This window comes from Saimiri boliviensis, chromosome 5 (genome assembly GCF_048565385.1).
Source record: "Saimiri boliviensis isolate mSaiBol1 chromosome 5, mSaiBol1.pri, whole genome shotgun sequence".
Taxonomy (NCBI): domain Eukaryota; kingdom Metazoa; phylum Chordata; class Mammalia; order Primates; family Cebidae; genus Saimiri; species Saimiri boliviensis.
In genome coordinates this window covers 52,897,937-52,910,411 of record NC_133453.1, presented here as the reverse complement: position 1 = coordinate 52,910,411, position 12,475 = coordinate 52,897,937, and the positions used below count along the sequence as shown (strand labels likewise).

Sequence of the window (12,475 nt, the reverse complement as noted above, 5' to 3'; positions counted from 1 at the left end):
TTGATAATGACTATATCAAAGTGAGAAAGTTTAGGGATAAGAGGTAAGAAAGAGACAGGGAAGGATGGTGGTAAAAAGAAGCCATTTGACAATTTTAAAAAATGTTTTGAATAATAGTTCACCTAGGACAGAGAGTTATTTAATCCAAATCAGTGTGTTACTTATGTTTTAAAATCCAGTCAGTGGTGTGATCAGAGAATATGTTGAAGAATAGTAAAATTACAACTTTGACGTATTTGATACAGATATTTTACCTGAATACTATGTATATATGTTGACAATTAGTATTTTTCTCAAAGTAAAATTATTGTTTCACTGAATGGCATACATATCTGAACTCAGAAAAAATAAAACCTTAATAATGGTATTTCTAGGTAAATGAATAATTAGTATTCTGTTTTAAAAGAAAACAATAAGTTAACACTGAATCTCAAACAAATGGTGAACCTAAATTGGAAAATAAAAGGTGTATTTTATATGAGTTGCGTCCATTCAGAAGATAACTTGTGTGAAAATCCATAATGAGGCTTTCAAACAAATTATGATTTATTTAATCACAAATATATATTTTAATTTATAAAATAATCCTTTAGCTTTAAGTTTAGAAAACTTCTGTGATCATACAATAATGTAAGGTCATTGACAGTTGGCATTATTTTTAAAATTATCTTTATTTACACTCAACACTAAAATGCTTAATAAATTACAGACTAACAAACATGTAACTTATTGTTTACCAGACGTAAAACTTTTTGGCAATTAAACAGAATATGTATCCTACTATATATTATTTTTATAAGAGATTAATTTGCTTTCCTTTAATTTCACTGTTAAGTGTTTTTTGTTTTTTTTTTTTTCTTTTTTTCTTGTATAGGCTCTTTAGTGCTATTATCCTGAAAGGCAATAAGTAATGGAATAAGGCTTTTGTTGGGAGGCAGAAGTTAGTAAGTCAGCCAGTTTCAAAAAGAAATTCTGCCAGTTTTAGCCATTGTGTGGCCATCTGGGGAAAGGCTTCAACATTTTGTTAAAATACTGAGCAATCTTCTCATTTATCCTAATTTGAAAGGTCTTTCCTTGGAATTTAGTAAAATCTGAACACTAAGTGTAGTACAGTAAGCATCTTTACTGACTTTTTTCCTTTCAAAGTCAGTGAAGGAATACATATGAAGTTGAACTAAAAACTTAAAAATGAAATTAAATTTTGAATATTTTCTTTTTGGAAATATATAGTGATTCTAACGCCTTCAGAATTTCTGCCCTGGTGTCTCTTGTATACTGCACACAAAGTCACATGAAGCCAATACCCCGTTTTCTGTGAATTAGACTCTAGTATAAATAAACATTCATTCATGTATTCATTTAAATATTTAGTAAACAGTTTTGGGGAATCTAATATACAGGCACTTACCTAGGTGCTTCATATATATTAGTTAAACGAAAATCAAGCAGAAATCCTTGCACTAGAGGTTACGCGTTAGTGGGATGGATGGAAAATAAAAACAGCAAGGCTGGCCAAGGTGGCTCACACCTGTAATCCCAGCACTTTGGGAGGCCAAGGTGAGTGGATCACTTGAGGCCAGGAGTTTGAGACCAGCCTGCCAACATGGAGAAACCCTGTTTCTACTAAAAATACAAAAATTAGCTGGGTGTGGTCATGCAAGCCTTTAATCCCAGCGACTGGGGAGGCTGAGGTAGGAGAATTGCTTGAACCCAGGAGGCAGAGGTTGTAGTGAGCCAAGATCATGTCACTGCACTCCAGCCTGGGCAACAGAGCAAGACTCTGTTTCAAATTTAGTAGTTTTTAAATACAAAAAAAAAAAAAAACCCAGCAAATATTTAATTTATAGTAGATTGTTGCAAGGTGATTAGTGTTAGAGGAAAAAGGACAAACTAGAATAGATGAAGAAGAAAAGAGGGCTGTGGTGGTATAGATGTAGGTTGATTTTAAATAATTATCAGTGTAGGCTCTTTAGAAGAGTTCACATTGGAGCAAGATTGCGGGGTGGTGAGGGACTTAGTTATATGGATATCTGGGAGAAGAACATTTTATGCTAGTTGAAAGAAACCTATAGGTAATTCTTAATTCTTCTTCAGAAAATGTGCGTGTCTTTCTTTAAATTTATGCCAATTGAAATCAGAAGTACAAGCAATAAGTAAACTTGTCTAGGGGTGAAGGACTTGATAAATGGAAGAAGAGAAATTTAAACTTAGAATACAAGATCTATAGGGCCATAAGGAAGATTAGCATTCTTTTCATTTTCAGATACTAATGTGATGCTTATGGAATGCATGGTAGAGAAAAAGACAAATAATAAAACTTAGAAATTATTCAAATAAATACCCCCTTTGATTACTATTATAATCTTAAACTGATAAAATTCTATGATGCACAATGATCTTTGTTCCTTATCAAAAATTTCATTTCATTTCAAATAGTTGTTAAACTGGAACAAATATACTGTAATAACTGTTGTCCATATACATATTAGGTTGAACTAAGATGTCCAAATGAAAAAACCAATTTCTGTTAGAAAGACTGTTTCCTTTTCATAATGATAACATCATACGATTATTTCTGTAAAGAAAATGTACACCAGAATGTAGTACAAGCCTTGAAGTCTAAACTATTTTGAGTAATTAGGGGTAGAATGCTGTAAGAGTGCAAACATCTAACATCTTTTATTTCTTTTAAAAAAGCACATGCCATTTCAAGACCTACACCATAGATTTAATGAAACACTGAGATGGAGTCTCCCTTTTCTAAGTTAGGATACATTAACTAAATTTATTTAACTTATTCAGACCTCTAGCTTAGGAAGCCGCATGTCACAGGAAGCCACATGTCACATTTAAGGTTTGGAGCATATGCAGACTTTTATGGTATTGGAGTCAGGATAGTTGAGAACTTGCTGAACAAACTTAGATTTCAGGATTAGTATGAAAAATTACACATTTAATGGATGTTTTTGAAGAACACTTGTGTTATATCAAAACTCAAATATAAACTCTTTGTTAATTTTGATGTGTATTTATTTTGAAGGAAGTAGACTGGAATTTGGTTCATTAAATATAAACATATATTAATTTTATGATCAGAAAGACTTTCACGCTAATAACATGGAACACAGAACAGGAAATCCTTTTGGAAAGTGCATAATTAAGGAAGTTATCTATTGTGAGAAATTCAATTAATTTAAAAATTAAACAATATTTAGGAAAATCATTATATGAATTTCACTCATGCCAGGTTTTTCCAGACCTTAATATTTGCTCATGTCTCATTTGAAGGCCTTCCTATTGAAATTAATGAAGAAAAATATTCTTCAATGCTTTATTCTTATGAATATCACTTTCTTTAACCATGATATTTGCAATAGAATTAGACACAAGAAAATAATTTTTGATAAAGTAGGAAAGGTAAAAATTATATTAAAAGCAATTGAAAGGGAGACATTTTAGAATATCTTAGCCAAGGAAAACATAAAATTGTGAACACAATGCATCTGTTTGGATGTTGTTTATTTCAGGCTATTTGATGTTTCATCAATAACTGAAGGTTTGCTACAATAATAAATATATACAGTTTATCATATGTATTTGATTTATCTGATTTATCAGACATTGAAAAACCTGATTTATCAGGCTTTGTCAATTTAGAAAACACTCTCGTTAAGATATTGAGTCTTGATCTTGTGACAAGATGAAAAAGAGTGGCAGCCAGCGGTATGGATGAAGAGTTCACATTTTGATTGGCATTGTCTTAACATAGCATAGAACCAGTGGTGATGTTGTCCAGAGCAGGAGATAGGTCTTGTTTATCTTTGACATCTAGCACAGGGCTAAGCACCTCAGAAGTACTTCTTAAACTATGGACCATATTGTTTAATCCTAGTGTCCCCTAACATAAATAAATGTATAGTCACATTAGTTAAAATGTAAATATTTTGACAGGAATAAACTCTGGAATAAAAAGCAAGTATGGGCCTGGCATGGGCCTGTAATCCCAGCATTTTGGGAGGCTGGGGCTGGTGGATCATGTCAGGAGTTTGAGACCAGTCTGATCAACACGGTGAAACCTCATCTCTACTAAAAACACAAAAATTAGTTGGGTGTGGTGGTGCACACCTGTAATCTCAGCTGCTCAGGAGGCTGAGGCAGAAGAATCGCTTGAACCCAGGAGGCAGTGGTTGCAGTGAGCTAACATTGCACCACTGCACTCCAGCCTGGGTGACAGAGCTAGATTCCATCTCAAAACAATAGTAATAATAATAAATCAGCCTGCTTTCTTCTTCCAAATGAAATATACTGCTGTATTACCAGATTTTCATTTGTTTAGAGAAAGAGCAATTTAGGTATGCAGGAAAACATGCTACTCTTCACCACCTGAGACCAGAATGTAGTGACTGGGCATATGATTTGGAAGAAAGTGAACATGAGACAGGCTAAAAGAGAAAATTTAGTGGAAGAAGAGGGATACCAAAAGAGAGATGGAAAATTACCAACTGCAAATTGTGCTTACTGTATAGTTTTTCCTAGAACCCTGCAAGTCACAGCCTCTGTTTGCTGGGAAAACTCTTATAGGTCATTTGTTTCTGATGTCCATGTCGGTCATTTGAACGCTATCCCTTACTCTCTGATCTATAAAAGTATCTGAGGTGGCTTAAAACACATATGTATAATTTACTTTATCTTATAAGAGTAACTGTCAATGTGAATTACCTGAAACATGGGTTTTTAAACTGAGAGTTGAAGAACTCTTATCATAGCTATCAAAAAAGAGGTCCCTTTGAAACTAATGCAACTATATGCAAAATGTTGTTTATCTATGGAAAAAATTTGATTTGTTTCATTACCTTTTCAATGTGAGTCTTAATTTATTAAATATTCAACAATAAATTCTTAAACTGGATTATGTTAGGCCAAAGTCTAAATGTTTTCTGCATCCTATCGTATAGGCACTCTTATTTCATATTTTCGAAAAATAAGAAAATATAAATGTCTTCCATTAGGTGGCAGTAATAAGTTCCTATAATAAGGACTTTTTTTTTTTTTCCCCAAAACAAAATAGTCAACAACTTGGAAACCTAAGAATTGAATTTATTGGATCCTTCTCAATGTTCTTATTTTGAGATTATGCAGCTGCTATAATAATCAAAACCAATATTTTTTGACAGATATCTACATTTATCTCTACTGTAGTGTATTCATACAAGTAGTAAAAGTAGCAAGTAAATTTGGGTAAATAAATTTATTCTTGTTTTCTTGTGTTAGAAGAGATTCAGTTTGGATTTGGTGAATCATATCACTGTTCAACTTTGCACAACTTCAGTATTGAGAGGTCTAATAATAGATAATACACAAAAGTGTAATGAAATATTTCAGATTTTGAGTCATATTAGATATAGGATAAGACCAGTTTTGTCAATGAGGATTGTGCAACTTTGAGTTTCACTGAGCTTCATGTGTAAAGAAATAAACACATTTTTTGTTTAATATATCTTTTAAAATTGTTAATATGCAGGTATTTTTAAGTGCTCCATTCTATGGTGATAGTAATTATCAAGATCAATTCTATTGGGTTCTGGCATGTATTATATGAGGCAAAAAGATGGTCACTCTAAAAACCATAATTATAAATCACAATTGTTTACTCTTCCCGTCTTATAAATAGATTGTATTCTGTCTATCTGTGTGTATGACGGTTGTTTGGAATGAGATTTTTCATAGAAACAAATTATGTACTCAGCCTCACAAAAGACTTATGATGAACATGAAGATTTATTAAACATGTACTAAATGCCAAATGCTAAACAATTTCCATGTGCGAATTCATGGATTACTTATAAAACCTTATAAAGCAGTATGATTATCACTTCCACTTTATAGATGAGAAAGGGGAAGTGGTAGATTCTGGGTTCATATGCGGATGGTCTAAATCCAAAGTCCATCACCATGCACTTCTATAAATAACATATATCTAAATTTCTAAAGTAAGTGTGTAAGCTTTTTTGTCTTAATTTATAAAGTATATTAGTATGTCTGTAGAAAAGACAAAAACAAATATATCATTAAAAGTAAAATTTTAAAGACATGCAGATTGACTAGTAAAACATTAAACATGTTACTCTAATATTAACTTTCCATTACTAAGTCCAAAATAAAAATCATAGTTTTGTATTGATGACATTCTTTCCCCATGGTTTTAACCCTGTTTTTATATTGCAATGTTATTTATTGCTCTCTGACACTTACCAAAGTTTCAATTTTTCCTTTAAATTATCCTTGGAGGGAAGGCAAAATTGAGGTGCATATGCAAAATATCTGCATAATCATTGGTCTCAGAGTAATTAATGGATAAGAGGTTCAAATTAACACTAGTGTAAAATTTATGTATTCAGTAGTTGCATGCAATAAAAATTTATCTTCATTTTGGTTAATAAAACCAAACCTGCTTGCTTATCAATATGCTATTGATCCTCCATGTCACTACTCTATAAGGAGATGGGTACTTGTAAACCATCTAGCTGCTATGTAACTAAATCATTGCAATTTAATATACCAAATGATATGCTCAAAATTCACTATGATTTTTATGAGAAATGCAAATGAGGATAGGTCAGCCTAAGCCTGAGTAGAGATAAAACTACTACAGTTTTATATAAAAGTTTGTGTCATATTAACAGTTTTTTAATTCAAAAAGGTACATTCTATGTTAAGGGAAATAAGATTTATCTGAAAATTGGGCTCCATTAAGCAATGTTAATAAAATATATAACTATCGCCTCGGTACCATAAGGGTTATTTATTCATTTTGGCTTATGCTATGTTTAACAGGGTTGGGATTTTTGTCATTTTAATTTTTAGTGATGTAAAAAGTGTATAATACATTCAATTTAACCCATGAAAAATAAAAATAAAACTTCTTTAACCTTTCAAAAGTAAATATACTCTTTTGAACACTTTCGCAAACTAATATTTTGCTGTGTTAGTTTTGAATAATACTGTCTCTTAAGTAAACAAACTAATTGAAAAAAAAATGGAACACATGTGTCTTGGGAAAATATTTGCCACTTATTCCCTGATAACAATTCTAGTAACCTAGGTAACGTAGATCCTAACTCAGTTCACAGGCAGTGACACTATTTTATTTATTTTTTAAGCAGTAAGACCTTACTGTGTCCTTAACAATTGAATACATTTCTTCTCTTTTTGTAAAATAGCTTAAAATTAAATTAATTTGATTTTAAGATTATTCAAATATAGAAAAATGTAGAGATTAATTGACCTAATCTAATTCACATGGTCCATGTGACCAAGTGGGTAAAGGACTGATCTATCTGATTAGTAGGTAGAGTTTATTTTGTATTTCTGGTAAGATTTTGTTTTTCACCTATTTGCATTATAATATTTTTGTATATTACATAAGAAGATGTCTTGAAATAATTTGTAATCCATCATAGTACATGTACTTTGGCAGAAAAAGAGAACATACCTGAGAAATTGTGAATATTTACAGTTCACCCATGTATTTGAAAACCAGATACAGAGAAATGCTTTAAATAACTGTGTACCATTTTTCCGTCTTCAGTATATTCTCCAGAATTCTGAATAAGTCAAGAACTAAGATACGTTAAACACTTGACTCTCATAAAAGTGTCTTTCACTGACCCCATTGCAATGATACAGCTTGTGTTTATGGTTTAATAGCTTCTCTCAGTGCCAAGCATAAGATATGTAATAAAGTAAAAGTTTTTAAATAATGTTTCTTGAACATATTTATATTCTGAAAAGTTGATACTGTATCATTACATCTCCAAAACCAGAATTATTTGTTAAAGCTGTATTCAAGGTCATATGTAGAATATGAAATAAATTTTGTTTAGTGAATACATTTTTCATCCTCTAAAGTTTATTTTATTTTTCCTATAAAGGTCCAGAACAATCTTTAAAAATAAAGTTGCTATCAAACTTTTGTCATGTAGATAAAATTGATAACAAAATATTTTTACAATGTTTCCAAATATGATCTAGTTAGAAATATATAATAATGCTATTAACTGAAATTCAGTTAGTTTTTATGTGTTTGTCAAATAATTTGTCCACATTAATCTGTAAAACAAATAAGGCAATAATTTTACCTTTATATTATTCTCAATTTACTAAATTTTATTTCTTTTATGCATGGAAAAATATTATAATATGTGAAAGTGAACTTAAATATTCTTACAAATGTGGTAGGTATTGATTTCACTTAAAACTCATTATATGTTTGGAATCACCAGTGAGAAACGCATATACATCTTGGCCATCCATTTAAAATACCTTAAAAAACTGCAGACCAGTTTTATTTTTAAAAATGTTTTTGTTATTCCAATTTTTCAAAGTGAATAGTTTCATATATTATAAAAATCTACATATTTTAAATGTTAGTATAATGCTTTGGCATGTAAGATAGAAGTAAATCTTGTAACAATAGCCAAAGGTATTAACTCTTTAAGAAATAGAATACTTCAGGTAAAAAATGTTTCAGCTCACATTATTCACATAATAGTTCAATTCTATGTTTCATTTTACATATTTAGAATTGACTGTAGGTTCAATGCATTGATTTTTATGACGCTACAAGGAAACATCATCTAGCAAAGTAAATTCATTTCTTTATGGCTAAAAGCATGCACTGATACTCTGATATTCTCTTATCATTGAAGAAAGCACATTTTGAATACATTCATATGAAGTTTTATGTCAAACTTCCAGTTATTTCCTCAAATAATTCCTTTGCCTAATGACCTTCAATGTTCATCACCTAGTGTTTTTCAAAAGTATTTTTGGAAAATGAAGATTGTAAACCACTGTTACCAAAGTCATAAAAATTTAATCAAATTATACAAGAAAATAGTGGCTTTGGGGCTGGCAATTAAATAAAAATGAAAGAAGTCTGGAAAGTTACTCATTATATATCATAATATACTACCTCCTAAAAATAATCTTAAATTAAAAATATTGTTTTAATTTTTGTTACTAACCCATGCCATTGGGTTACTAAATGTGTTGTTTCTACTCCATCCCCTCCCCCCTGTTTATATAATGACTAAAGTCACATTCTAAAATCCCTTTTCCCATTTCTACATACGTGTCAGGAAACTTAGGACAATTGAAAATTTAAAAGAGAGAAAAATCAGCCACGATACTTTCAAAGAATCACAAAACTAAGAATTAATTTAAATTTTCATTATATTGAGGAATTTGTGGAAAAATTGAGTTGAAAATTACTGAGGAGTTAACTCAGGATGTTTGTAGTCTACTGTTAATGTGTCAGATATGAGTGATTAAGTACAGGATGCTTCTATTGCAGGACATCTTGCAAAGTATAATTTCATTTAGGTGAGAAAATATATAACTTAGAAATGATATCTATCAACATAATTTAAAATTTGACATCCAACTTTCTTCAACAACAAATTTGTGGTATATCTATAGAAACACTTTATAAAGCAGACACTAGTTTCTTAAATTGTTCAGGACAGTCTGTACTATCAGAATGAGCATTAACAAATGTTTTATCTCAACATTTCAGCAAATTCTATCCTGGAAATTCTTTTTTAATAAATACTTCAGTTTCTTCATTTAATCATCTAATATACTTGTTCGGGAAAGTTGTCACGTTTCTTTATCCACAAACATCTTGAGATCACACCCTCCTCCAAAAGCTTGCAGAGGGGAGCCAGTCAAGTGGAAGTATTCTCTTAAAGATTTTCAAATTAAGAATTGTTATAAAAATCTGTATTTCTTAAATTCTAGTTTTTTTTTTTTTTTTCTTTGTAGCCGACACCATGATCCAAAAAAAGAGGAAACGGTTCAGGGTTAGCAGAAGAGAGATTTAGCACATCTGGCAACAATGAACAACAAAAATTAGTTTAATAGTTAGAGATATATGTATAAATAGAGGTGAAAGGCAAATAAAGGCAAATATAGTAAATTCAAAGTGATTCCTTTTCAAAACTCTGCATTGTGTTCAGCCACAGAGTAAGTGAGACTCCGAGACCCCTTAGGTAGTTATTCTTTCACCTCTTCTTAGAGCTGATTTTATGGAAAGTTTAAAGATCCTTCCTAAGGGGAAAATGTTTTCCAGCTCTCAAGATTCAAACTTAGCTAATAGTAGAGCTAATTTTTAAAGGCACTGTTCTTTGATCAGAAATATGTCTTTTAATCCATTTAGATTTTTAATACTTGCTAAATTTATTTTCTCAAACACCATGATAAACAATATTATCTAGTAGTAATAGATTTTGTATTCATGTTGGAGTAATATGCTGTATTTTCTCAAGCATGTGAAATAAATGAGAATATATTTCAACATTATTTCAGTGCTACCTACTAAATTCTATAATAGAAACATTGTCAAACTATATGAACATAGTACTTAGAATAAATATAGTTATTTTGAATAGCGCACTTACCCAGTCCAGCTCTTAAGGAAATTCTTGGTGAAATATTCTTAGGATGGAATTTTACTTTCTGAGATTCCGCAGAAGAGATTTACCCCCAGGCAAGGTGAGGAAGAGTGAAAGCTTTGTAATGTGATCCTGCAATCAGGATGAGATCCAGTTAGCAGAGCTTGATGGTTCTAAAGCAGGAGGTGACACTCTCTGCTGGAGAGAGAGAGGTTGTTCTGAGTAGATTTTTAAGTGTTGTCAGATTGTAAGTGATCAGCAGCAAAAGGGAAACATCAGAGCTTCCTGTTACATCACTCTGACCCCGCCTGCCGTTAGTGTTAGGTTACTTTCTTTCTCAAATAGCATACCCCAGGAAAGCAGCACTCCTTTCTTATTGTGAGACAAGAGCAAGAAGCAGCCTGAAGAGAGAGAGATCATAGGCTGTGTGAATACATTGTTACCAGTAAAAAGCTGGCTGCCTTTCACCTTGACTGAGTACTGTTAGAACTTGCCAAACAAGCTACTTGTGATTTGAAGGAAATCTGAATACAATATTCTGCTCAAAGAATCAAAGGAGTTAGGAGTGTGTGTGTGTGTGTGTGTGTGTGTGTGTGTGTGTGTGTGTTAAATTATAGCTTACAAAGTATCCAGGAAAAAAAATCTAACAAATCTTTCTTTATAGCAGAATACAGAAAAAAATTAACTGCCTTCATCATGACTGGTTCTGTGATTTGGCTCTTCTTAATTTGGAGCTCTGCTAATTGTGTGCTGTTCCTCAATCAGTTCCTAATCAGCTAAGTCGATCAATAAACTTTAACCTGCATTTAAAAAATCTTTTATTTTTCCTTTACTTTATTCATGATATAAGAATATGAGTGTGTGTTATAAATTCAACTTGTGTATGTGTGTGTATGGAGTGTTACTTTTTATAATATATATAAACATATTTGACAAAAGAGCCTTTTAAATAATTCATAATTTTAAAATTGTTGCACACATTTAAAAATATTTGGTATAACTATGTTTTCTAAAATCTAAAAAATAATTTATACTACAATATTTGTAAATCAAAACAACCTTAAAGAAAATATGGATAGGCTATAAACATAATATTATAAGGTAATATAAAATACATAGCATACTTTTTATTTTAGACAAAATTTCACTTCAAAACATAATTTTTTCCTTAATATGTTTAATAAATCATTGGATATGATCAGGGAAAATGTCGTAAATTTGAAATGTTTTTTTCATTTTTACAACTTGGTAAATGTATGATATGAAACAATATATTGCCCCTGTAACCTAAGCAGCACTAAAAGTCACTTAATTTATCTGGGCATAAATTTTCTCATCTATAAACTAGAAGAGATAGATTTTATTCCTAAGGCTTTGAATTGACAAGGTTCATAACATTTAGAGATAGATAAGCTATGGTGAGGCTCATTCAATTCTTAGTAAATTGTTACTGAAATTCCAGGATAAAATGAGGTGCCCATACACCTAGCAGGCAAACAAAGGATGTAAAGGCAAAATAAATTCAGGAATATCAAATTTTTAAAGCAGGGTGCTCATGTTGACATTTTTATTGTCTGGATTAGTGGAAGAAAATGTTTATACAATCTTTGATTTTAAGACCAGTAAGAGCAATATCGATTAAAAAAAAAGATGTGTAAAAATAGGATATACCTTAATCTCTATAATTACGGTAATAGAGAAGACTTGTAAGAAACTGAGTTACACCAGTGTGGTTATTGGGAGATGGCGGCGGGGGAAACAGAAGAGTTGAGTAGTCAAGTTATAAAATATTTTATTTTGTGATAGGGGTTTGATTTTGCTTTGCTTTGGGGGGCTATTGAGTTGTACTTCTTTTTGAACTGTTTCCTTCAGCCCATGAGAAGAAAAGATTAATGTTGCAAATTATTACTGGCTACACAAACAATGACTCTTCAATCAGAAAATGAATGTGGATATTTCAAGGTGGAATCTTGATTCAGTTCTGATGTTGAGCTAGCACTCCGCTTGGGGAACCACTAAGA

At 31.2% G+C, this 12,475-nt stretch overlaps 1 protein-coding gene across 3 annotated transcripts in view; it reads right to left on the bottom strand.

Annotated features, from left to right (window-relative positions):
- CALCRL (calcitonin receptor like receptor) overlaps positions 1-10,725 on the bottom strand; it is a 106,102-nt gene extending 95,377 nt beyond the window's left edge. For all 3 annotated transcript variants that reach the window (XM_074399373.1, XM_010351591.3, XM_074399374.1), the window contains exon 1: positions 10,461-10,725. The gene's annotated coding sequence lies outside the window, so the exon portion shown is untranslated. The remainder of the gene's footprint in view (positions 1-10,460) is intronic.
- Between the last annotated feature and the right edge of the window lie 1,750 nt (positions 10,726-12,475).